Consider the following 27,093-nt stretch of genomic DNA (forward strand, 5'->3'; position numbering starts at 1 on the left):
TCATTTCTCAACACTCAAGGAAAGAGCAAAGCATCTGTTCTTGACCATTGAGAGCAGAGTCATAAACTCAAATATCTCTATGTGCCTGGCAAGAAAGCTGGGTGTGTAAAGCAGCCCAGTGATAGACATGGGGCCTTCTGCAAAAAGGAAAAAAAAAAAAAAAAAAAAGAATGGAAAAAGGCAGCTCCCAAATCAAATACGTTTAATCACCAAACAGTACACATCTTTAGGCCACAGTTGGCCTTGTCTGTTTGTGATTCATCTTTGTCTAAAATCAGAAAACTAAGTCAGACAATCTTCTATAAGGCTCTAATTATTTTCTGGTTCAGCACACCAGGTTTAAAATTGCAGACCCAGGTTTCAATCCAGCCTTCATCCCTTACCCAGCTGTGTGACATTGGGCAAATTACTCAATGTCTCTGAGACTCAGTTTACTCAACTGGGAAACAATGATGAAGATTGCTTTAAGAATTAAATGAGATAATACACGTGAATACTTTATCCCAAGAGCCTGAAAACTCATAGGATTAATGAAAGACTATTGCCACAATCAGTTAGTCCATTTATTCCCTTTGTATATTGTAAAGAATCAAAAGGATTATTTCAACTCGAGCAGAGATGGTGAAAAAAAAAAAATTGTTGGTATCTGCCACCATTCATTTAAAGTGAGAGCCGTAAGTGTTGGCCATTTCAGCTATTACTGTCGTCGTTATTACTCATAGACAAGCAGGCAAAGGTTCAAATACAAGGAGCACAGAGGGTTTTATCCTGAAGGCGATGGGGAGCTACAGAAGGATTTGACACCACGAAGGCATTGAATAAGATAGTCACTCCCGCTAATGTAGTTAGATTATTAAGGTTCATTGTCTTTATTGGCTGGTATTCCTTTCTCCTATATTTGCTTACACTCAGAAAATCAGTGCTCAATTTCTCTCAGAAGCAAACATAGCTCCTTCTTTGCTGCCCTATATACCCTCCGACAATTGTTTCTGCCCTGGATGTGAACCATCATAACATCACTCAAAGCACGTCTTATAATAAACTGGTTCCCATCAACCGAGTAGAAGACAAACTATGATGATTGCTCATTATCAGAAACTCACCAGGAAAAAAAACAAGTAAAACAAATTTATTGCATATTTAGGCTACTGCATGTAAGAATAGCAGTAAGAGCAAGGACTTTGGAGTTAAACAGACCTGAATTAAAATCTCCAACTCCGCCTATCACTTTGTTTGTAAAGAAGAAGAGACTGAGATTCAGAAAGGTAAAAGTAGCATGCCCCTCTTTAAATGGTCATAATAAAGTAATCTAGTATTAGGATCAGGTAAAGAATAAATGATATTTAGTAGGTCAAGTGCTTATCTCAATGCATGGTACATTAAAAAAAAAGAGTCAAAATATGATAGCTATCACCATTATAGTTATTTCCAGCAATTAACCAAAAAAGTAGCATATAGGAAGACATTTCCAATTTTTCTTTCCAAGACATCCAGTGGAAAAAAGATTTTTTGCTGACTGCTAAAGTTTTTAATTGTGATCTCTTTAAGTTCTTGAAAAGGACAACCAACATTCCATTGCCATCACCATTTTTCAAATCCTTGTCATCTAGAAGAAAGAGATGCTTTCCTCTCCAAGCTTTCCAAGAGAAAACTTGAAAGCCAGAGAGAATATCTAATTGGGCATTGTTAATTGGCATTACACAGGCTTCATTAGATAAGCTTTAGGCACTAACCATCAAGACACAGAAACAGTTGCAGTCTCAATGAAGTGTTTTCAAACGTACCTATCACCTTTTGACCACGGGTCAAACCCCATGCCACCCAGCTGGTCAACCAAGCAAGCACTTCGGAGACTGTGAAGCCATGTATTGGGGCAAATAGAAAAAGAAAAAGACTATCTCCAATCTAGGTACACCTTCTGCAATTTATACCTCAAGCCAAAAATAAGTTCATTACTACAAAAATCTCTTCTGGCTAGATCTCAAGAGCTAAATTAGTAGAGTAAGTCAGTAGCCCAAAGTAAAGCAAGTTTTTCTCATCTTGAAGGAAACTCACATATAGTAATTTAATCCATGTGGTTATTTACTCAAAGTACTGAAAATTAGGTAAAGTGACCAAATCCTACTGAACAGTAACTAGTCTTTTCATTCAGTATTTACCAAGTTGATTCACACTTAATGTCACTATTTCCATCTTATTTAAAGACCAGATTTCTCCAAAAACTCACACTATTTTCTGGGTTTCTTTTTTACATTACCTCCCTATTCCCAAACATAATTACAAAAGAATATCCATATACGAATTCAATTTTTGTCTGAATACATAAGACAATTTAACCATACTTTAAGATAACAAGCTAAAAAGAGATGGAGGGGAAAAAAAACACCTACTCTAATAGGGTTTGTATGGAAATAGATTGCACCTATACATTGATAACCATATTACCAGACTCTGAGGTGGTAAAATCCAAGTCTGTATAACTCCAAATTCCTTGCTCTTAACTGCTATTCTTATAAGCAGTAGCCTAAATATGCAACACATTCACTGTATTTTGTTCCTTTCCTTGTGAGTTTCTGATAATGAGCAGCGTGCATGGCTAGGATTCCACTCAGTTTGATGGGAACCAGTTTACTATAATTTGTATATATTTAGGAGTAAAAGCACTGTAAGAGAAACTTATAGATATGTAAGACTGTCAAATACCACCTCAGCTAAGAGAACTATATTTATCATCATCTAGAAAGCCTATTCGGGCTGGCCCCTTGACATAGTGGTTAAGTGCGCGTGCTCTGCTGTGGCGGTGCAGAGTTCGCAGGTTTGGATCCCTGACTGGGACCAACTTGCCACTTGTCAAGCCATGCCGTGGGGAGGAAGATAAACCAGAAGAAGATGGGCATGGATATTAGCCCAGGGCCAATCTTCCTCAGCAAAAAGAGGAGGATTGGCAACAGACGTTAGCTCAGGGTTAATCTTCCTCACACACACACACAAAAAACCCCCCTCTATGGTCTTGTTTTACTCTATTAGTTGCATTAAGATAATGCTTTCTCTCTTCCTCTCATTTTTCTCTTTTTTTAAGTTTTTTTATTTGTTTATTTATTTTTCCCGCAAAGCCCCAGTAGATAACAGTATGTCATAGCTGCACATCCTTCTAGTTGCTGTATGTGGGACGCAGCCCCAGCATGGCCAGAGAAGCGGTGCGTCGGTGCGCGCCCGGATCCGAACCCGGGCCGCCAGCAGCAGAGCACGTGCACCCAATCGCCAAGCCACGGGGCCGGCCCACTTCCTCTCATTTTTTACCACAAGTGTTATTCTAATTACAGTAAACAGTTTTATACCAATTTTATACCAATTTTTATAGTCCCCCAATAGTCCCAGGCAGGATAATAAACATTCTTGGAGGCATTATTAAATTTAAAAGGAAAAAAATTTAAATTTATTAAGGAAAGTATAACCTAAATAGGATAAACAAGAAACGTCTTTAATTAGGCAAGCTTTATAAAACTGGTTCACTTTGTTTTTTAGAGATGGCACTCTGAAAACATATTTATGCAAAATAACGTCCACAAGACATAGTTCAGAACCATAATGAAAATGCGCCATGGTAAATGTCTGAAAATGTAAATCAAGAATATCAGTAAGTTATTGTCAACTATCCTTTCTAAATAGTTCAGTGATGAATCAAATATTTGTATTACTGAACTAGATTTTATTCAGCATTTCTCTCTTCCAAAATATAATACTTTCCTAAATGCAAAATGTAGCACTCTACATACCAACACTGTAGTGCGATGACTACTATGATGATCTTCAATTTCAAATCAATAACATTGGACTTGTTGGGGGGACTAGGATTTCTCTGGTTCACTGACTGGAGCAAAATTGGAATATCCAGTTTTCAGCATAATTACGTGGTATAATTTCTGGTATGGTGATCACTTTTCATGAGGATTGATAGGATTCTTAATTGAAAAAGTTAAAATGTATTTCAGATTCATCTATTACAGGAAGGCAAGGAGAAGCACGTTAAGTGAGGCAAGAGAAGAGCTGAAAGATATTATGGAAAGAGAAACCTTTATATAGAACATACAACTATAGGGTGATAAGTCAGAGGCATAAATGCCAATTTTCCAAAGGAAATGAGCTAACTTCTGTGTTTTCACTATGACCCCAGTACTTGAATTTAAAATTGGAGAATTACCAATCTTTAATCGTTACTGTAATATCTCCTATAGACTGACTCTCAGTCAGTTGTATTTCCTCAAGTTGTAACTAGGACGCTAGGAACAAGATAACATTGTGATGACTCTTTCCATATGCCCAATGACATCTCTGAGACTGAAACAATTATCTCAACTTTCAACATGTCTGACACGGGCTCACTGACGTTGGGACAGAGAATTTCAAACATACAAGATATTAGAATATGCCATTTCACCACTGGTCACATCTCTAGACTGAATTAGGATTGGAGATACTAGGCTCTCCACCAGACTGCCACCCATCAAATATGTAAATTGCACATACCTAAAACAGCGATGTATAAATATAAGTAAAAGATGGAAACAAGACCCTCTCTAGGACAGGGGTTTTGTAATACAAATAGAAAGTTGTCCAAGGAGACATTATTTCACCTTAAGAAATTCTTTACTGATAAAGCTCTTATGTAAGTTTTATCTAAAGATTTTATTTATTCAGTTTTTTCCCCCCAAAGCTCCAGTAGACAGTTGTACGTCATAGGTTCACATCCTTCCAGTTGCTGTACGTGGGACTCGGCCTCGCGTTGGACGGAGAAGCGGTGCCTCGGGGCGCTCCCGGGATCCGAACCCGGGCCGCCAGCATCAGAGCGCGCGCACTTAACCGCCAAGCCACGGAGCCGGCCCGAATTACCACTTTTTTATGTGTGTGTGAGGAGATCAGCCCTGTGCTAACATCCGCCAATCCTCCTCTTTTTTTGCTGAGGAAGACGGCCCTGGGCTAACATCTGTGCCCATCTTCCTCCACTTTATATGGGACTCCACCACAGCATGGCTTGCCAAGCAGTGCGTCGGTGCGCGCCCGGGATCTGAACCAGCGAACCCCGGGCCGCCGCAGCGGAGTGCGCGCACTTAACCGCTTGCGCCACCGGGCCGGCCTAAGTTTTAAATCTTAAATTTCTTATCGAATATGTAGCCAATTAATTCCACCTTATCTAAAATAATTCCTTCATTTGGATACTGTGGGAGCATGATAATGCAACTTTGAACAGTTTATTGATTATAAAGAAGATAATATTAACAAAACATGCTTTTGTTTTCAAGGGAATAATTTTCATTTTAGTTCCTATAAAAATTCCTAATAAACCATTTTTTCATATTGCCATACTCTTAAAAATATTGTATATTTATTACTAAATTATAGGCCTCATTAAAATCTATGATAAATTAGCCTACTCTTCTGATCTTGTCACTGATATTATTAATTGCTTTCATAACCATTAATACACACTCCGTTGGTGATAAAATTTTTAAAGCTAGATAAAAATTACCTCCAGAAAGGCTCGATTCAGTTGTAATATCTTACTCTTTCTGTAGTTTAACACTAATAAACCAATCTTACAGTTTGCCTATCAGATTAAAAGACATACTTCTATTAGAAAGATTAAGGATAGAACCTCCTACTGTTGAAGGCAAAAACACCCACATGACCTTATTCAAGCACCTATAGCTAATCAAAGAATTTCTAATACTGTAAGACTGCAACCACAGGACATTAAACAAATCTTCTGAAAATGAAACCACTTGAAAAATGACAATTTTTCAGGAAAAAAAAGTTTCTTCAGAAGAAGAAATTTCCAGAAGAAATCTTTACTGTGTTTATACAGATTATAAGATGGATTAATGATATACATTGATAATAGAAATATCTGTGTAAGATTTATAACTTCAACAGATCCTGGAAACAGTCATGGAAGAGAAAAAGCATTTAAGAACATCAACAGTATTTCTACAGTATTTTGTGGTATATTTGAAGGGAAAGAAGGATAAAGGAAAACCGGCTATAAAAAATCTTTTTTTTTCTGATTTTCAAGGCAAATATGTATTCAATCAGGGTTCAATTAGGGAGGCAGAACTACTATGGAAAAGGGGTTTATTGTAAGGATTAAAGCTGACACAATTACGGCAGATGCTGAGAGAGGGAAGGTCTGAAAGTGGGGACTGGAGGGTCATAGGAGTCACCAACCAGCCAGTCACAGACACCAGCACATCCAGGAGCTAGGAGGAGGGTATGGGACTTGTTGTCAAGCATCTCATGATGGGTCTGGGTCTGTGTTGATCAGCAAGGTCAGCAGTAGGGAAACTAGTTAGACATGGAGCAGAGAAGGGCATGGACTCTCTTGCCAGCATGTCTACATCTGTCCATCATCACATCAGACAGTAATGGCTGCATTCCAAATTCTGTGCAAATTCCAAATCTGGCCAACTCTAACCTGAAATTATACGAGGAAAGAAATTCTGGGAAATGTAGTTCCACCTTAAACAAGTTGCCACAGTATAAATTACCACAGATGATAATGAAGACATCTGAAGAGCCCATAACTGTTGCAGGTTCAGAATTAATAGCTCTGAGATTTTTCTGAGTGGCTTCAGAACCTATCCTGGGCCAGGACATATCCCCCCTTTAGTAGCAGACAATTGGGAGCTACTTGATAACAGAGACATAAAAGAGGATCTCTCATTGATCTTAACCAGTGATGATAAAGAGGGGAAAAAAGGTGGCAGTGCCCAGAACTAATACGGGAAGATAAACTCACAAAGATTTCATTCTCAGAGCCAATTAAAATGACTCTGAAATTTAAAATGTATGTAATATATACACTGCCTGGCTGCACCCATATTTAAAGATATTTCACTTTCACAGCAATATTATTAGTATTCTGAGATCTCCCACCTTCTTGATTAGAAATCTTGCCTTTTCCCTATTGTCTTACATTTAAGTTAATTCCTCTGTCTGGCCGTCCATTTGGTGAGAGATGTTCTCATACGCTACCATCTAGAATCAGCTCCACTGGCCTCATTCTGCTGCCCATGGTCTATTGACCACACCACTACCAGCTTCCTCTGGGCTTCTCCCTCCCCACAACCAAGGAAGATCCTTCAGCTGCTCACAAGTGGGTCCTTTCAGAGGGGCTTGTCAAGCTGATTGCCTTAGCCCCTAGAGACACAGCTTTTTCCTTTTCAGCACAGTCTCTAACCCAGAGGACACACTCTCTCCAGGGGAGACAAGCTCAATGAAGCACCACCTCACCCTAAACCTGAGACCTCTGTGCCCCCAGAGCTGTAACCCCTGCTGCCCAGTCATCTCCCTTCCTCGCTCATAGAGACCATCTTGCAGGAACCCTTCGCCTCGCTAACTGGCTCAGCTCTTTAAAGACCCTTTCTCCATTCATGCACCTGTATGTCTGATTTCCAAAATACAGAGTGCATTCAAAATCCTTCTCACCGACTCCTGAGCCCAGTGCAAATCAAGGAATAGGACTGGGCATCTGTTCCATGCTCCTGAAAAATTCATGGTTAAGAAGCACCTGGAGTATTCCAAGACAATTAGGAGGTCCATCTGCCAAATGCTCACAGAAAACCCTTTGGTAGAGCAATCCCACTTCTATGAAAATCAACTACAGAAAGAGAGATTTTTCACTGCAATGTAATTATAATAGTGAAACACTAAAAACAACCAAAATGTCTGTCAGCATTTGGACATTCGGGGTTGGAAAAATAAATTTTATATATACACATAATGAAATAACACAGTACTACATATCTATTAACCATGATTAAGTACATCTTTACATATGAACATGGGAAAATGCCCACAAACACTATAAGCTTTCAACAGACTTTTAATCATTAATACTTAAAAAAAATAAATCCTCACATTTGTGAACAGTTATACAGTCATAACAAAATCTGAATGGACAATAACCAAATTATTAACAGGGTATCTTAAGGGGGTAGGGAGTGGTATTATGGCTGGAGCATAACATCTTTTCAGTACTGATTTAAATTTCTTTTGCAATTATCATGTGCTGTCATAAAAATAAATAAAAATAAGAGTTGAAAATGTGAGATAAATGTAGGCAGTTATCCATAGTGGTTTGTCTTGAATATTTAAATGTTCCCTTCTGTATTAGCCTTTACAATTTTATGATATGGGGTCAGGGATGCCTGTATTTGAGGGGAGACATCTTCAGGAAGCATGGCTCCACATCTTACAACGTGACCGCCTAAAGTGTCATGCAAGAAAATCGAGAGTGGCAGGAAAATGTTTTACTCTTTCAAAACATCTATTGGAGGGCTAGTCCAGTGGCGTCGCAGTTAAGTTTACGTGCTGTGCTTTGGCGGCCCGGGGTTCACAGGTTCGGATCCCAGGAGCGCACCGATGCACCACTTGTCAAGCCATGCTGTGGCGGTGTCCCATATAAAGTAGAGGAAGATGGGCATGGATGTTAGCCCAGGGCCAATCTTCCTCAGCAAAAAAAGAGGAGGACTGGCATCAGATGTTAGCTCAGGGCTAATCTCCCTCACCAAAAAGAAAACAAAAAACATCTATTGGGCACTTCTCTGTGGGAATTTAAACATAAAAAAAAAGTCAGGGTCACTGCATTTCAGAACTTAAAATCTACTGGAGGAAATAGATAAAAACAAATAATTACTGAAATATATTAATGCTATAATAAATATTAAAAATAAAGTACGTGAGAAGGGGAAATAGTGTCAAGTCAGGCTGAGCAGCAAAGAGGATAGAAGAGCCATACAGAGAAGAAGAGACTTGGTCGGTGTCACCAAGAATTTTCCAGATAGATGGAGTTGGGGGGTGAAGACAGGAAGGCATAAACAACTAAGAAAGGCTACTTTGCTTTTCTATTTATATTTGTTTGGCTTTCTTAGTTATCTATTTAAATTAGAAATCACTAGAGCACCACTCCAAATTAACCAGTAAAGCATGCCAGGATTCAGCACTGAAATTTGTCATTTCAGATCTTCAGAAAACCTCTACATATTAAAGTTTATTTCCCTATATTCAAGAAAGGCATATAAATAGAAAAACATAATTATGGTCTTCGTTAAATTTAGTTATTCTATCCTAAGTGCTTTTAAGATCTCCAATAATTTTATCATGGTGATGTGAAAATAAAGGACAATCTCTTTTAAAACAGAGTCAGGAGGCCCTGAAGGGGGAGCTCTCGAGCATGTACCACTGGTTGCGGCCTGCATAACCAACAGGAAGAAGAAAGACGCAAGGTATGTTTGTATAGAATTCTTTGGATAAAATTCTATCCTTCTCAACTTCTGATCCATGATGTTAAGAATGTTACTTTTTTTGGTACAAGGGAGGACATTTTTCACAAGAGGATTTCACCTTCTGCTTAAGGAAAAGGAAGATTCTCCCTGCCCCAGCAACAACGCACTCACCCTTGCCTACAGCCAATAAGAAACCGCCACAACCTGGAACTCTTGTTCTTCTCCAATAAACTCATATTCAAAACAACCCTCCCTAATTTCCTCCTAAAACCTAATAAAAGTTGACCTTCCCTTTGTCTCTTTGGACTTGCCTATGGTTCACCACAGTTTGCTTGTCCTGAATTGCAAATCCTCTGCTATTTCCGAATAAACCTATTATTTTCTTGAGCTTGCCTCAGTTTACTTCTTTATCTGGGTTGGTGGTGTTCTTTAAAAAGCTCCCAATCAGGTAAGTTAACTCTCCAACAGGGCTCCTATGAAATCTACCCAAGGGGTCAGTGAGATTCAAACTAAGCAGCTATTTAAAAGCAGCAATAAAGTATACGTCCACCCCCTCCCAACCTGCAAATAAACATATATTCCAGACTTAAAATCTGCTATGGTTCTAAATGCTAGAGATATAGAATTCCAAACAATGGCTCAGTGATGTGCCATAAAAAAGGAATCCAGGAGGCTTTTATTTTCCATTTTAAAGTGGTAAAGTTGTTGATGACACACTGGAGTTAAGCAGAAGCCACGAATGACCCACCCCAAGAGAGATGAAAGATCTCAGAACCACCTGCCCATGACACACACATCTACTGAGGTCCCACATAATTTGCTATGTCGCTTTCAAATTACATTGAGTTTTATATTGCAATGTCTTGCTCTTTTACTGCCTGTCCTGATCCATTCGTTGTATCTGAAATCGAAGTCTATTGCGTGAATGTTAAACACAGAGAGGACTTTAGACTGCATCCTGGAGGATAAAACCCTGCAATTTCAGTGAACTGGGAAGAGTTTCTATTTGTTTCACTTTCAAGGGTTGGAAGGCCTGAGAAACAGTTCCTTTTCCCTTTTTTCTCTATACCAGCATTCTTTGGTTTCCTTCTTTCTTTCCTTCCTTTCTCCCTTCCTCCCTTCTTCTTCCTTCTCTTCCTTCCTTCCTCCTTTCCTCCCTCCCTTCCAAGTTATTTAAGCATGTTCAACTCTATCTGAGATAACTAACTTCAGTTTCAACTGCAAGAGATCGGCACTGACTTCAAATTCCACCTCCCGTCACACTCTCCTCAGAACCACCCCCAAATAAGGACTTGTACACTTAAATCCCTGTGAACTGGAGCACTCATTATCAACCTGCTCTACACCTGACCTCAGAAACCATACGACCTGGACCTGCTTTCTTGGACTGTCTTCAGAACCACTTTTCTGATTATCTTTGAAGCATTAAAGCTAGGATGGTCTGTTCTGGGACTTTCTGCATCTTGTTTTAAAATGCCTGGTTTAAACAAAAATTCATACTGGAGGGAGTCAGGTCAAATGCTATAAACAGGAAATTAACGAGTTAACAAGTTTGTATGCATTTTACTTCTTGGAAAAAATACAAAATTTTTTAAGTTGAGTTTGGAATTGTAACACCCAAGACAACACAGGAAAATACTCAAGAGCTAGCTAGTATCCATATCTGGTAAAACTAAAAGAAAATTCTAGCAGCTTTTAAGTAGTTATCCAATGGTATTAGTGTGGCAGAGAAATCAAGTCCTATTTCACACCTGACCAATTAAGAAGTCTTATATGAGCATACTCTTTGAAATGCCAATCATAACAAGATATTTACTCTCAGGATTCACATTTCATTATTGCAGCTGGAAAGCCAGCATATAAGTCTACTCCTACCCACTGACAGCTCACTCACCTTAAAAAATGTGGCCAATATTTGTTCTATACTCCGCATTCTCCCTCAACTCCATAATTTTTTACTGTTTTCCACCTTAGTTTCCTGCAGCATGATATCAGACAGCCAGAAGTAAATAGCACATACACAGATTACCTGAAATAGTCTCCTTTCATCCCCCATGCTGGTGTACTTAAACCCAGCTGCAGCCTTTTCCAGGTTCCTGACCCTTTCTCTTTGCCTCCCAGCTCAAGGCTGGAACAGGCTGTCATAACGCATAAACATGATTTGACTGTGGGGAGGGGAGGAGATCTTGCTACCCTAGAAGAATTTCCCAGGACACTTGTCTATAAAGCTAAAAACAAGATAACCCCCAAATAGGAGATGGCCTAGCCTTACCCAAAAGGAGCAGTTCTTACAATGAACTAAATTAACATCGACTCGGGAATGCTAGAGTCTAACAAAGCAGATGCCACCTCTCCTCTGAAGGCCCTTCTAGTTCAAAGGAGATGTCACGCCAAGGAGGATCCATAGAGCCAGGGAGGGTTTCTGTCAAACTTAATAAAGCCACTCTCAGTTTTGCTAATCACACCCCTCACACCTTCTCTCGTGTTTGTTTCTTCTGAAGGGCACACACAGCGTGATGTGGAACGAGATCACCTCATTCCCCTGAAAACGACCAAATGAGAGTGCCGGGCACATAGTGGGCCCTCAGCACATGATCCTTCATTTGTACTGTGAAATAAATCCTCATCACAGTCTTTGTTAGGAGCTTACTATGGACTAAGACTTGTGCTAAGTGTATTCATCATCCATATTAAGAAATAATCCCAGTGAGGTTGACTTTTCCAGAGTCACACAGCTAGCAAGAAGCAGATTCAGAATTTTTAAGCCAGAAAGATAATTCTAGAGACTGTGCTTTAACTTTCTCACATAGAGCCTCATTATTGGGTTTTCCCCCACAACATTTTATTATGAAGATTTCCAATCACATAGAAAAGTTGAATGATAGTAAACATCCACACACTCACCACCCGGATTCTACAACTGCCAACATTTCATTCACTTCATCACCTATGTCTCCCTCCCTCACAGCCCGCCTTATTTTTTCATGTATTTCAAAGTAAGTTGCAGACATCAGCACAGTTACTCTTAAACTCTTCAGCACGCATATCAGTAACTAAAGTTCAACATTTATTTATAGTTCCTTTTTGGTGATAGAGAAAATCTACATACAGTGATATGCCCAAATCTGAAGTGTGCCATTCAGTAAGTTTTGATAAATGCATATATCTCAATGACCCAAATCCCAATCAAGAAATACATTATTGTTTCTGAGAACACATTACAAGAGTTTCCTTAGGACAAAATATCTAAACAGAGCAGCATTGACAACATGGATCTTGTGTCTCTTACTGAATTTTCACTGAAACTAAACATTACAAAATGTTAAGTTCATACACTTCAGCACAAAGATCAATGCCTGGCATATAGTGGGCACCCAACAGATATGCAACAATGCCAGGGTGTGTACAAAGGAATCAGCTTCCCCCGCAACTACCTCCAAATCAGAAACCTGCTTGAAACATTTCTAAGTCAGAGTCAATGATACGCAAAGTACTGATTTCAAAAGGAATTTCTTTTTTATCATGAGCATATGTAACTTTTTACAAACAACTATTTTAAAACATGAATTTTTACAGAATTGATTACAGTTCTGTAAGCTCAGGGAAAACTATCAATAATAGCCATACCAAAGGTGTTTCCTTGCACCACATCTGTCCTGGTATTTTGGAGTGGCTATTCCATTTTGAAAGGGGAAGTGAATTCTCCTGGGGATACGTGCAACCTCCAGAAAAGCCAGGATGATGCTTGGAGCCTTGGTCTGATGCCTAACTGACACAGTGATGAAAATGACAATCTTTAACCCAAAGCTCTTCTATGCTGTCAATGTCACTGTCGCTTGCCTGAAGCTTAACATCATGGGACTCCAGACTTTCAATAAGCCTGCAGGGTTTTTGAAATAAAATCACCAGAAAGTATTTAAAAGATAAAAGCCAAAACATATCTGTGTTACAAACTAGAGTACATTACTTTTTTACAAACTTCAGAAAATACAGATAGAAATGCTTACAAATGTTATTTTTTAAATGAGCTTATTACACATCAGATTCTATCGGTGTCTGAGATGTACACAGAATGCTGCCTTTCAGCTGTTCTGAGCTTACCCCCACTCCTTCATTTCACGGGAGGTGTGGCTCCGAATGGAGGACAGTGGCAAAACCCTGCCACGTCTCAATTAAGCAGCTCCTCCTCCGGTTCAAAGCCAGCCGTGGAGTTCCTTGGGCCTGGGGCACGACATCTGTGCTTGCCGGAATTACCCGCAACTGGTCCACGCAGCTAACATGAAGATTCATCCCTGTGAGACTCAGGACAAGTCACTGTGCCTCAAATCACCTCTTTCCTTAAGGGTGACAGAAAGGGGAGAAGCGCCCTGGAGGTGCCCTCCAGCACCAACATTCTAAGATGTATGTGCAGAATTGTGAAAACATCTCCTTAAGTCCCTCCTAAAGAAGAAAACACAGTGGATATGAGCAAAGTGCAGTGGAGAGGTTCACAAGCCGTGGGTCAGAGAGTTTAGGATTAGAACTCAGGCTCTGCCCCTTATTAGCCAGCTGAGTGACCCTGGCCAGAGAACAGAACCTCAACTTTCTCATCTCTAAAATAAAGCTGATAAAAATACTGCTTACCTTTTAGAGTTGCTACGAGTATTAAACGAGGGAAAAAAATCTATGTATAGTATGTAAAGTACTTAATACAATGCCTGGCTTACACTTACTTATACCAGCTTAGACTCAAATTTACATCACAAGTATCAAGTAAATTGTAGACGATGATGATGATGATGAATATGGTGTCCAATGGGCAAAACAATTTTATAATAAATAACAAATCTACTATTACTTTTACAAGTGTTAAGAATACATAAAACACCTGTCTTGTTTTCCTGCAGTCATTCAGAAATGATAAATAAAATGTGGTCATGGTTGATGAGAACACACAAGTTCATATCAAGTTAAAAAGGGTCAGATGCCTCCCAAAGCAGCCCAAATCTACAGACCTTTAGCACTGCCCTGCCCCCTCCCAGATGGACTACTGCTTTCTTAAGTAAACTGAGCATCTCTGGATCCCAGATGGGATTCCTCTGCCACAAATGTTTTTACTTACATGTGGATAGTTTGTTTAGTTCCAAGGCCTGCGTGTTTCCTTACTTTTTGCCCATCTCTCTTTTGATGTCCACGGCTGTCGCCTGCCACTAATGGTCCCGGGCCCATCCACCACGCTTCCTGGCAGAGAACACATGGCTTGACTCCATCTGGAGCTGCTCAACTTCGGGACTCATTAGCAGGCTGAGGCTTGTACCAGCACATGCCTCCCTCCCCCAACATTGATGCTGGGACTGCTCCAGCCCTGTGGCAGCCTGCAGCGGAGGGAAAATGCACTGGGAAGCAAGTTAGACTCTGAGCTTGGCTGGTGTTTTGTACACCGGCGTTAGGATACATGGCTATCTGTCCTTTAGTGTCATTATTGCCTTTGCTATCATTGTTACTATGGTGGTTGGGGTTGTCACTATGTGTCTTAAGAATACCACACATTCAGCACTAACTACCCACCAAGAACTGTTCAAAGGACTTTACACACCTTGTCTCATTTAATCCTCACTTTAATCAGCTCTCCGCAGGAGATACTATTCCTAGAGATCAGGACACTGAAACTCAAAGAAATAAAGTCCCTTGTCCAAGAACGGACAGTTGTAAATTCCAGAGCACAGGATCCAGCCAGAGCTGAAGCACCACCCATGCCACCTGAGCATGACCACCCATGCTCACCCATGCAAGTTTGTGGGAGTGAAAGAGATTAGGGGGAGGGTGAGGTGACAGTCGTCAGAGAGAAGGCAAGCCACTCAGTTGCAGATCTGACTAGAATTCCTGATGATGGCTTCTGGGGTAAATAGCAGCCAATTAAACTGGAGAAAAGATGATGGCCCAATAACAGCAGCAACAACAAAAACCTCTCGTTGAGCTATATATGAAAGGCTACGCCCATCAGGTAGCTCACAAGGATTAACAGCTTCAAGGACAATTCCTTTTACTGTCTACACAATCAAATGTTTTTGTGATTTCATATACCTGATCATCTTGTAATAAAACAAAGCCCACTCCATTAGTGTACTCCCTCAGTACTTTTATTATGCATGATAAAAAAGACAGCACTCCAAACTGATGTGCAAAAGTCAGAGAGCAATCTGTCGAGTCAAAGGCATTACTGGCCCTACCTTCTCTGCGGCACTGTTACCGCAGGCAGGAATGTATAGACACAGGAACACAAGAGTGGGGACTTGAGTCCACTGTCTACAATAGGGTTCTTGGATTTAAATTATGGTTCAATTCTTTTACTTAACTGCATAAAAATTTAAAAGTCACTTAACCTCTCTAAACCTCAGTTTTTTCATCTGGAAAATAGAGAAGATAATAGTAAATATCTCACGGGTTATGGGGAGAATCCAAGGATGCAATCCACGTAAAGACTTTGAACAATGCCTGGCGACACAGCAGGTGACTAATGAATGTGAAGTACTATGTGTTTTATGCCTTATACCCTCTGATCTGGCCCCCAGCAGTTCCTAAACTAATTCATCTGCCTTCACATCATCCTCTAACAAATGCCACTGTTGTTTGAGCCCCTGCTAGGTGACAAGCAATATACTAGATGCTTTAAATCTATTATCTTTAATCCTCCCAATGATTCCATAATTTAGAACTTATTATCTCCAGTATACAGTTGAAAACACTGGAGTTCAAAAGACAATAAATGACTTGTTGAGGGGTGTGACCTCTAGCCCATGCTTTTTCTATTACACCTTCCATCCCAACCAAGAGGAGGTGTGAATATTATCTTGCTGCCCAGGGCCGTGGCTCATCTGCTGAGGGTTGACAGTCCCCCAACCTCACCATGTGGGCCCAGGCAGTGTCACCAGAAATCAGTTTGGGCGACCAGCCTGGCATCCAGTCCCTGCCAGGACTGCAATCTTGTCCACCACAGTTCTTTGGTTATGGCCATGGCAGCAGGGGAACACTCCCCATGTCAACGTGTTTGGGAGACCTAGGGTGGCTTTGCTGCAAAGAAGAGCCCACTTGTGGTTTTAAATTAAATATTTGCTTTAGTAAAGTGACAAATGTTTAAAAATCCATTTTCTTCATAAGCCTTTGAGTTCAACTTGCAATTCTTATCATCCTATTTATAAGTTTAAAATTTTAACATTCACTTTCAAGGGGGCCTTTGATTAATTTCAAATAACTCAAGCTCAACACTCAAGTTGGAAACACTAAATTCCCCTTCAGAAATCAGTATCATTTACGAATTCAATTTTTCTTAAACATTTTAAACTGAATTTGTAAATTGAATATATCCATTTTCTCTTCTTAAGCACTTCAATTGTCTGGCCTGACAAGCAAAAGCTTCTCAAGTACTAAATTGTACCAGTAATTCCCTAATAAATTAAAATAAAAGATTCAGTGAACTTCAAAAGTATTACAATACTGTTTATTCTTTGTCAAAAACCTTATCTTTCAACATAAAAATTACAACAATGTCAACTACACAATTAAACATAAAGTGGAATCAATGTCTACTCTGTTAGTTATCTAATATGCCAAATTCTCTTAAACATTACAAACACGTCAACTAAAAAATGTATGCAGATAATTAATAGTTGATTAGGATAAATCATTTGGGTTTCAGCAATTTCATCATGTTTACTAAGTTTTAAATCTAGCCGGGGTTAACTGTAACACACAACCAAATCCCATGTCATAGATGAGGTCACAACTCCAAGGAATTGAGGTCGCCCTCTCAACCAGGGTAGGAGTGATATTTCGTGTGCTCCTGATAGACAGGGTGGAACTATATTTAATAGTTGCTGAGACAAACGGGAACCCTCAAGCACAGTGATCTCATGGACTGTATATAACCTAGGTTCACTCAGGTTACACCACCATCTAATTCTGCCGAATTCCACCTGATTCCAGCAGACAGAAGCCAGCCACCTTCTGTAGGGCTTCAGCTTTTACCTTCACTTACTGTGTGCACGGTTTTTATCTTTGTTTTAGCTTTTCAGGAATTTCAGTTGCCTTCTTACTGCTTGAGAACGTTAATGCCATCCCATGAGATCCTTTGCATTCTACTCTAATTCTTTAAACTTCTATAAGTTTTGTCACTTCTTTTAGGGAGATTAAATTCAGCACTCACTGTACCTCTATAAATTTGGTGCTGGCCTCCTTCACGCATTTTGTTACTCCTCATGGAACTCAGATTCATTTCCGTTTCCTTCTTATATAGCAGCGGTAGTATGAGCTAGAATTAGGTTTAGCTGTCGAGGGACCAAAAATTTTAAATAATGATTTTAAAATTTTAAATAAAATAGAAGTTTATTTTTCTGTCACATAAAGTCCTGAGGTGAGTGATTAAGAAGTGGTGTCACAATTCCACAACGATCACAGTCCCTCAACACATCATTTCTACTTCATGGTCAAACTGGCTGCCATTGGCCATAATGAAAATCACAAGTTCACAACTAGCTATGAGGGAGATTGGGAGATACACTCTTGACTCCAGGCAGCCATGTATTTACTGAAAAACTGAGTCTGTTGGTACCTGAGAACAAGGGGGGGTTGAAGGGGCGAAGGGGAAGTGGGGATGAAGGTAGTGGGTAGTGGCAGCATGCCTGCTGGAGGCCAAGTACAAGGTTGCTGAGCGACACAGCGAGGTGCCTTATATAGACACGTCAGTGGCATATCTGACAGCATCCCAAAACTGAAGATGTTGGACGGTAGGCGAGATGGCCTAAAAGCAATGACACATCAACAGTAATGAAGACAACCACATGCCCAGGCCTTAGTTTTTAAATACCATCTCTACTAAAAAGAACCATGACTTCTTAGAGAAATGGCTGATACCAGGGCTGGAACAGGAGAAGTACACGATGAAACAGGGATGTATTATACCAGAAAGTAAGAAAGTGCTCAAAGAAATCATGAAACCATGTCAAAAAGACTTAGGAATGGATGACAATCCATTGAATAAAACAGAATTCAAAGGTCCCTGCTGATATAAATAAATAAATAAGACAGAAGGAAAAGCTCTTCCTTATAGTAGATTACCAACTCATAAATGTAGCACAAATGATGGAAATGAGAATCACCAATTGGCAACCATCATAGAGGTAACTGATTCAGGCAGGAGCTGTCCACTGATTCTAATCAACTACAAAGGAAAAAATGTCAAATTTAAGGTAGAGAAATCTGGCAGACACCAACTTCACAAGTGGTGGGACTGGTCACATACTTCCTAAAGCGACTAATTGTGAACAGCTCATCATCATTTTTATGGTATTTTTACCAAGAATGCAGGACCTAGATCGAGTCATGAGGAGACAATGGACAAATCCAGGCTGAGAGACATTCTACAGAGGGATGCTTTTAAACAAGGACTTGAAAGACAGAGAAAGACGAAGGAAATGTTCTAGGGTAGAGGAGATTGAATAGACATGACAGCTAAATGCAATGTGTGTTCCTGACTTGGATCCTGGGTTAGGAAAGAGAGAGACACCATTGGGACAGTTGATGTCACCTGAATGGGTTTTGCGGACTGGATGGTAGTAGTACACCAACATTGTTTCCTGACTTGGAGGTTTGAATGGTGATGATGTGGAAGAATTTCCTTGTTTTTTGGGAAATACACACCACAATGTTGAGGATGATGAGGCATCATGTCTCTAGCTTGCTGTCAAAGGTTAACAGTTGGGGAATCTGGGTGAAAGTGATATGGAAGTTGTTTGTATGGTACTTGGAATTCTCCACAAGTTTGAAAATATTTCAAAATAAAGTATTAAATCAAAAAAACCCCTCAGGGCTCCATTGGTCAGGAAGAAGCGCAGCGCTGATATTGAGAGGCAGCTAGTGCTCTCTGCTAGTGAGGCCACAAACGATGCTACCATATCTGCACATCTTTCGTGGCTTTGTTCAGCTCTACAGTCAAAATTCTTCTTCCCATTGCCTTTGACTCAGTTGTTTGCCTTAACGACGTTATTTCCTTCCCTCTGGTCCATCAATGAGATCCCAACCTGCCTTATGTCCAAACCAGTCCGAGTCACCACAGGCAACATGTTTTGCGCCAGATAACAAGGTGTTTTCAACATCATAGTATCTGCACGGCATTTAAGAGCCTCTCAACACAATTCTGCCTTGAGCAGAAATAGAGTAGGAATAGAAGAATGGAAGTAACACACCCAAGGAAATTGGAGAACAAAGGTAATACTGAGGCAATATGAGGAGCATGAGACAGCACAAACTGCAGAAGATAAAACAGAAATAAGAGCAGGTTTCACAGATACAGCCTTGGGGCACCTTTATACCATACACAAAGACCATCCACAGCTAGCACAAAGACCTACCTGGACTGGTACTTATCCAAAAGGTTTGATCAATGAGTCTTTCAACTAGAATTCTAGACATGGTTCTTACCGGTATAACTTAGGTGTGCAGATCTATCACTCACAGGAAAAGGAAGAAAGACTAGGAAAAATCTCCTTCTTAGTTTCAAATCTATGGATTCTGTCCTCTATGACCTAAGAGAAGGTTGAATACGTTAAGAAATACTCATAAAACAAATTGTGTAGCCATTTATAACACCTTTGTTAATGTCAAGTTATGATGACTGGGGATTGTTTCTGATGCCTTTAATGAAGACAGTATACAGTTATTAATTTTAAAAATGAACACCTTTGCCTCTTTTCACATTTAAATTCACAGGCCATAAACATTTATTGAATTCCTACGACTCTGTGCCTTGAACACCAAGATGAATACAACAGCCACTGCCCTCACTGAGTCCACAGTCTTGGAAGCGAGACAGACAAGTAAACTAACAAATTTCATTAAAAGCACATATGACATCAAATTGTTCACTATTTCTAGGTTTACCAAATGAAGTGTCAGACCTTAGGTTATGATTTTATTTTAACTTATTTTATTCTATTTTAAAGTTGGGAACCAAATTAGGTAAACTGAACACACACTAGCTGTGGACTTTTATCACTTAAATATAGATATCAAGCCATGGGATATATCATTTAAATCAGTGGTTTCCATGGTCCCTGGCTGAGGTGTATCAGAATCACCTGCAGTGCTTCTTAATAATTCAGAAATCCAGAACTAATAATTCAAAATCCCAGGAATTAGATTCAGAGTTCAGTATTTTTAATTTTTAAGAGTTCCACAGATTTTGAGGCATGGCTAAGTTTGGGAACTGCTAATTTAAATAACTGTCACTAATTCTACCAAGAGTGACCTTAGCTCACTACAATACTAGTTTGGCAAAATAAAAAAACAGTCCCTTGGCTGTGAAATTCACAAGACTGCTGATTAATTCATTTGAATATGATTAAACTGCTTCCCTCTAGCCTGAGTTTATAGACAGCAAAGAATTGAAATGTTTGCTGCAGTATCCATTATTAATGCTTTTCCTTTCCAAAGCCTGTCCCTTTGACCTCTGTTTATCCCTCCTGGTCTCCTCCTATATGAGTTTATAGTTACTTCTTGTTATGTGCAATTACATCATGCTGAGTATGAGGACACCCTACAAGCTGTTAGCTATATTAACTTAATAATAGATTTCAGGGTGTGATTTCCAATTAATTTCATTTTCCATATGCACATGCAGCTCCATGGGAAGCCAGAATTATAGAGTAGCCATATGGTGCCTCATAAGTAACAATTAAAACTAATTTTCTATTCTTTGATACTAAAAAAAAAAAAAAAAATCATACGGTTTAAATGCCACAGAGAAAATTGAAACTTCAACAGCATCTGTAGCTCTCTAGAAAGATGCCCCACTTCCCACATTTGTGGTGCTGATATTTCAGCTTCCAGCTGGGCAGTATCAGGACTGAGGTCCCACCCGGCTCTTAAGGCATGTTTGTCTCCTCACTGCTCCCACCCTGGCGGAATGTCTTAGACCAAGCGTGAGAAAGTGCACGGCTTTCTATTTTATATTAGTGAACTATTTGAAAGAATAGTTTCCTTTCAAAACAGATGATTTACGGTAATAGAACTTTTCTACTGACCAATTTCCAAAACGCGATGTCTGAAACAATGCCGCAATCTGCCCAAGCCAACGGGAAAAATACACAGTCCCACTGAAAGCAACTGATGTTTTTCAAGCCGTAAATGTAATTGTCCTAGGTTGGGAAGGGCTGGGGGAAGAGTGCTCCCTCTGGAAACTCAGTGTGTTAATTGGATGGATGGTCCTTTTATACTTATCAGAGGGTATAATTTTGTCAATTCCCAAGAGTCTCATTTTGGCAGATTCACCAGCTGAGAGGTTAAAAAAATAAAGCAAAACATATCGAACTCTATTCAAGATAAAGAGTGTGACAGCAAATAAAAATCTTTGATTTTATTAGTCTTTCAATTTCAGACTCTAAACTTGTCAAGTTTTTATGTGAGAGCAAATGTCACAGTGTAGATAAAAGAATAGCTTAACTGTTTTGCTGAAAACATGACTAAATCTCATTATTTCATATTTTATGATGAATCCCCTCTATGGCTAATATATGCAGGCAGGAGGGGCAGAAGGAACTATGAGGGGGAGAAGCAAGAGGTCAGAGGTCTCTTCACATTCTTATATGAATGAGTGAGAAAATCATCTACATGTCTTTTTGTTAGGAAAGAAAAGGTATCAGAGGTAAAACTTTGCAAAATCAATATCAAAAATTTCATCAACAAAAATTATAATGGCTACAAAAAGGAAAAACTCTGAATCTATGTCATAGGTTGAATTGTGGCCCCCCAAAATTGGTGTGTTGAAGTTCTAACCCAGTAACTCAGAATGTGACCTTATTTGGAGATAGAGTCATTGCAGATGTAATTAGTTAAGATGAGGTTACTGGGATGGGTCCTAATCCACTATGACCGGTATCCTTATAAAAAGGGAAAATTTGGAGACAGACATAAACATAAAGGAAAATCACGTGAAGAGGAAGGCAGAGATTGGGGTGATGCTTCTACAAGCCAAGAAACGCCAAAGATTGCCAGCAAACCACCAGAAGCTAGGAGAGAGGCAGGGAGCAGATTCTTCCCCAGAGCCTCAGAAGGAACCAACCCTGCCCACACCTTGATCTCAGACTTCTAGCGTCCAGCAAAGTTGAGACAATAAATTTTTTAAGCCATCCAGTCTGTGTTACTTTATTATAGCAGCCCTAGCAAACTAATACAGTCCATGTCATGCAGGTAAAAGACATGAGTGCTAGGTTTGAGCCCTCACTCTATCTCCCATTAGCTCTGTGACCTTGGGCAAGAGATTCCTCTAAACTGGATTTCCTCTCCCAAACAACTTTTTCATAACAGCACTCTCCTCACAGCGATGTGATGAGACCAACGTGCAGCACTCAGCATGCAGGTAAGTGCCCTGTACCCACACACTTCTTCTCATCAGCAGCCCCAGCCCGGAGAGTGAGCTCAGGCCCTGGGAACACAGGGTAACCTAGGGCGATTTTCTAGTGCCTCCTCCCAGTAACTCCAACATACCTGGATCATCACACACATCCTTTTCACTTCCCTGGAATGACAACCTCCTCTCTTCTTTCAAGTTACTAAATAGCAAAACCTCGATATTCCTGTCTTTCTGCCCAGCCTTGAGATGTCCTAGGTGGCAATGATACTACTAATAGTATTAAACAGACACCCCCAACTCTGGCCCCATTTTTTTCCTTCCCCATCTCACCCACACTCACAAAGTAAATACTAAAACAGCACAACAAACACAAAATTAGCAAATTTTAACACAGTTGTATACTTTGCTCATCTAGAATGTTAGGCTTCTGACCCTGCCAAATGCTTAGAGAACATACAAAAGTCCTTTTTGATAGCTAACTTGTTCTCTATACAGAGCAACACAACCCTCTCAGTCATTTGGTATTATATTCATTCGGTCTGTCTTATTCTAGAGGCTACTTGCGTCTTGTTTTAATGACTGCTACAAACTCAGTGAGCAAAAGCACTGTAAGAAGTGCTGTTATCTTTTTAGAGTAAAGATTAAAAACCACTAAACACCACAGTTATTTACTCCCGTGCTTGTGGGCACTGATGAACACCAAGCAAATGAAGTGGGTTCTTTGATCTCTTTGGCTTTCTTGCGTTAATTTTAGATTAAACACTGTCAACATTAAGACGTTATACGTGGCATGTCATGCTAAGCAAGTTTAAAGCCCTCAAGAACTATTAACAAAAAAACAAAAACCCTCTTGTCAAAAGAACAAGCATAAAGCTCAGCAGCTGGAGCATCCCACCTGCTTTGCTAACTAACCAGGCAAACAAAAGTGAGCTGGAAGATTCTGCATATCTTCATATTACAGCAAAAATAAATATTTGGAAAAACAAGTGTTCATCAAACACTCCCCCCCCAACATTCAATCATCATTCAATCAATCATTCTCTCTCAGTTTCTCCTTGTTTTTCCCCCCACTCTAGTCCCATCCCCTCCATGAAAATGACTAAAGAAATTCTTTGCGAGTTTCCCTTTTCAATGGTGCATACTCATAATCCAGATGAAATTAAATAGCTGCATTTATCATGTGCATCCAAGGTTTCTGGACTCCCACCTTTATCAGTTTAACATGCAGACCAATACACACACGACGTGCACTTAGGTAAATAAATCTAGTGGTTGATAGTCTGCTATCACATTACATTATAAGAGTTTCCCAAACCCAGTCTATCATTTTTGAAAGTCGCTCCTCTATTCATGAGTGAATCATCCAGGAGGGCTTCAGATCACAAGGTTAGACTCAAAGATGGGGCCAGACCAACATTTGGTTTCCACCAAGGTCTTGGCCCCGCTCCCTACATCCCTGCCTCCATTCTCTTTTTCATTTTTATGGGGTAATGGGAACAGGTCAGTGAGAGGATGAAAAGCTATTGCTCACTGAAAGCCACCAACTGCCCCTCCAGCACCCTTCCTTGAGACAGATGAGCGGAGCACAAACATTTTCACTGTGGACTCTTCCTTGCATAATCTGCAGTCATGAGGTTTTCCTGCATGCTTGCCTTTTAAAATGCACCCTAAGGGCTCAAGTCCCCCAATTTAGATCCTATTTGGCAAAAGATTCCTCCTAAAATTGGAGGAATTTTGTAAGAAAGAAGCAGTACACTGTTAACGGTCAACAGCATGGCGAGTTACATAAACTTGCTCAACATCAATTTTCTTGTCCATAAGAGGATGATAACATCTTTCACCTCATAAAGTTGTTAAAGAATTAAAATGACCTGATTGTTATAAACTGCCCTGACACAAAGTAAGGGCTCAGTAGGTGGTGGTTCCTATTACTGCCATTAATATTATTCTTATTAAGGCTAAAAGCTTTGATTCATTGCAAACATTAGTGGGCTGTATATGTATACACATACACAAAAAATATATTTATATCAATACTATAATTTCAAAAGTATAATCACATAATTTACATTTTATTATTTTAATTATTAATTAAATTAATACAGTGACTGTGCTCAATATAATTTATAACAAATTATAGTGCACATAATTTATATCTTATTTTAATTGATTTATTTTTATTATAGTTTATTATTTATAATTTACAATATATAAAATGAATTTTGTTATATGTAGTCTCTGAAAATCTCACAATACCACAAAAATTGACTAGAAATGCCTTGGGTCACCCCAAAGTCAGGGTCAGAAATCACTGTCTCAGGGAATAATCTCTGGAATTCTATTGTGAACAGTGAAGAAGAGTGTAGTGTCGCAGGGAGAACCAAGCCCCTTATTCTTGTTCTGACTTTGAGCAAGTCTATTCATCTGTAAAATGCTCTATTGTTCCTATTTCCGTAAGTTTCAAGTCCTCAGCCACCTTGGAATAATAGCCCTTAACAAGAACAGCAGGGGAGATGGGGCCGGCAGGGATGTTTAAGTAGTTCCATAAACTGGGATACTCTGAACTGTCAGAAAAGAATGAAGTTCCTATATAATCATCTCTAAGATACTGTTCAGTGAAAACAGCAAAGTACAGAACAGAACGTACAACACACTACGTTTTAAGCTGACCAGGCCTCATCAAAGTATATACGGGATCTGCATTTGAACTATTAGCAGACGCTAGAAAAAAGAAAAGTACCAGTTGTCCCTGAAGTTCTCTTTTGCCAATTCAGTAATATGTGTGAAGGAAGAAAGAGGGAAGAATAAAAAGAGGAAAACTTCAAGGTTATAATAATTTTTCCTTCTAGAAAAATTAAGCACATCTGCAATCACAATGTAATTTGACCAACTAACAGGCTCTTTCTTTTCATAAACAGAGCAGGCTGCCAGCATCAGAAGTAAACCACCTCCATTTATATGAACAGCTTTCCTCTTGGAACATTGTATCTGAGGCGTTAGATCGCAGCATATATACTTTGTTGAGCTGATTTACAGGGCTCACCGTTTTTGTGTTTTTCCTGTTAGTATTCACTCCAATATTTATTTCACATTTGGATTTGACTTAGATTTTCAGCAACCTACAAAGCAGTCTACCCACACAGGGAAGGAAATAAGTCCAAGTGGCACGCTACGTTAGTGAAGCTGAGTGGAAACCAAATGCCACAATTATTATCTCTATATTCGCGATAATGGACAAGAAACCCTAAATGAAATCTTCTCTTGTGGGTAGTTCGCATCCCTGTCTTAACTATCTGTTTCAGAATCTGTGTAGAACAGTTAGAGCTTGAAATCCTGGTACTCTAGTAGAAAAATGTCATAATTTTTAAAGAAATAATTGATATAAGCATATACTGCTCTTTGTAATCTTGGAGCAACATTTTTCCTTTTCAGTGAAAATAAAATGTACCTTTTATTATAATAGTACTTCTGTTCTTCCCACTGGAATTTTTTTTATAATAAAACATATACTAGATTTTCAAACTGTGGCATGTGAAAAGCAAAGCAAAGTAATGGGGAACTCTCTGTTACCTAACAGAACCAATCAAACCTTATCTTAAATCGAATTTCGACACGAATGCATTATTAAGTATGTGCTATATGCCAGGCACTGTGCTAGGTGCTGGGGATAGAGAAGCACATAAAATAAACAGAGTCCTTGCTTTCATTGGGCTTACATCTTATGTCTAGGGAAGAAAAAGGCATTCTATAAATAATTTCATAAACTATTTGATGTAGTCATATATACTCTATAGTAGTTCCTGATTTATGAAAAGTTAGTAATAAAAACTCTACCAAATATAGTATAGTTTTCTTTTTAATAGATGTACAGTAGCATTATAGGATGTCTTGGGGGTATCTTTTGAAAACAAGTTATTTTATGATTTCAGTCTTACTCCAACTCTGTAACCCAATATTGGCTATTAAAAACGAAATGTGCCACGTTTTTAAAAATGTAACACATTTCACTGGTCACTGGCTCGAGTCCAAACCACTTAACACTGGCATACAAACAAATATACCCTTCATGATCCATTAGCATGAGAAATCCCACTGCCCCTGAGAAGCCTTCCTGACTGCCCAGGTAAGGTTTGTAACCCCCCTGTTCCCAGAATAATTTACCCATATTTCTACTACTGTGTTTATCACATTGGTCTAGAGTCATCTGTCACCTTCCGTAACCTGTGAGCTCCTCATGTGCAGGAACTGTGTCTCATTCGTGATGTATCACCAGCACCCTCTCAGTGCCTGGCATGCTGCAGCCACTTGATACACTGCTGAATGCATCTGTGACAGAGGGTGAACTAAACACTACAAGGCAGCTGTCACTCAAAGTTCCCCAAGGTTCCACAAAGCATATTTACTGCTTAAGCTGGAAATATCCTGAAA

The 27,093-nt window shown here is 39.4% G+C and overlaps 1 protein-coding gene across 2 annotated transcripts in view; it reads right to left on the minus strand.

Annotated features, from left to right (window-relative positions):
• Positions 1–27,093, minus strand: part of SUCLG2 (succinate-CoA ligase GDP-forming subunit beta) — a 253,402-nt gene that overhangs the window by 127,142 nt on the left and 99,167 nt on the right. The window lies entirely within an intron of this gene.

Source organism: Ceratotherium simum, chromosome 5 (assembly GCF_057802395.1).
Source record: "Ceratotherium simum simum isolate JZ-2026a chromosome 5, ASM5780239v1, whole genome shotgun sequence".
NCBI classification, from domain to species: Eukaryota; Metazoa; Chordata; class Mammalia; order Perissodactyla; family Rhinocerotidae; genus Ceratotherium; species Ceratotherium simum.